Below are 812 nucleotides of genomic sequence, written 5' to 3'. Positions count from 1 at the left end.
TAATAATAATAATAATAATAATAATAATAATAATAATCAAGAACATGATCAATTAAGAACACTTAGGCACCATATGAATCCTATTAGAACTAGTGCCCCATCTTGTTTAGTTTTTCCTCCTGATGCATCTAATTTTAATTTCAAACCTCATATTATTCAACTTTTACCAAATTTTCATGGCTTAGATTCTGAAAATCCATATTTGCATCTAAGAGAATTTGAGGAAGTTTGTAACACTTATAATGATCAAAATTATAGCATGGATATAGTTCGATTAAAGCTTTTACCTTTTTCTTTAAAAGATAAAGCTAAAACATGGCTACAAAATTTAAGATCAAGTTCAATAAGATCATGGGAAGAAATGCAACAACAATTTCTCAAAAAGTTTTTCCCTTCCCATAGAACAAACTCTTTTTAAAAGACAAATTACAACTTTTTCTCAAAAACAAGGAGAAACGTTTTATCAATGTTGGGATAGATATATAGAATTACTTAATACATGCCCACATCATGGTTTTGAAACATGGAGAATAGTTTCTCACTTTTATGAAGGTCTAATACCTAAAGATAGGCAAATGATAGAATTCATGTGTAATGGAACTTTTGAAGATAAAAACCCAAATGAAGCTATGGAATATTTGGATTCATTAGCAGAAAATGCTCAAAATTGGGATAATATAGGGACAATAGAACCACCAATAACTAAAAACAATAATTCAACAAATGGGGGTGGTATCTATAATCTTAAAGATGATATAGATATTCAAGCTAAACTTGCATCTTTAGCAAGAAAAATTGAGTCATTAGAAATG

At 28.4% G+C, this 812-nt stretch overlaps 1 pseudogene; it reads right to left on the bottom strand.

Annotated features, from left to right (window-relative positions):
- Positions 1 to 405: 405 nt before the first annotated feature.
- Positions 406 to 517, bottom strand: LOC142550384 (small nucleolar RNA R71; annotated as a pseudogene).
- Positions 518 to 812: the final 295 nt, after the last annotated feature.

The sequence above is a fragment of the Primulina tabacum genome, chromosome 6 (assembly GCF_025594145.1).
Source record: "Primulina tabacum isolate GXHZ01 chromosome 6, ASM2559414v2, whole genome shotgun sequence".
In the NCBI taxonomy this organism is placed as follows: domain Eukaryota; kingdom Viridiplantae; phylum Streptophyta; class Magnoliopsida; order Lamiales; family Gesneriaceae; genus Primulina; species Primulina tabacum.
This window is presented reverse-complemented; position numbering and strand designations above follow the sequence as displayed.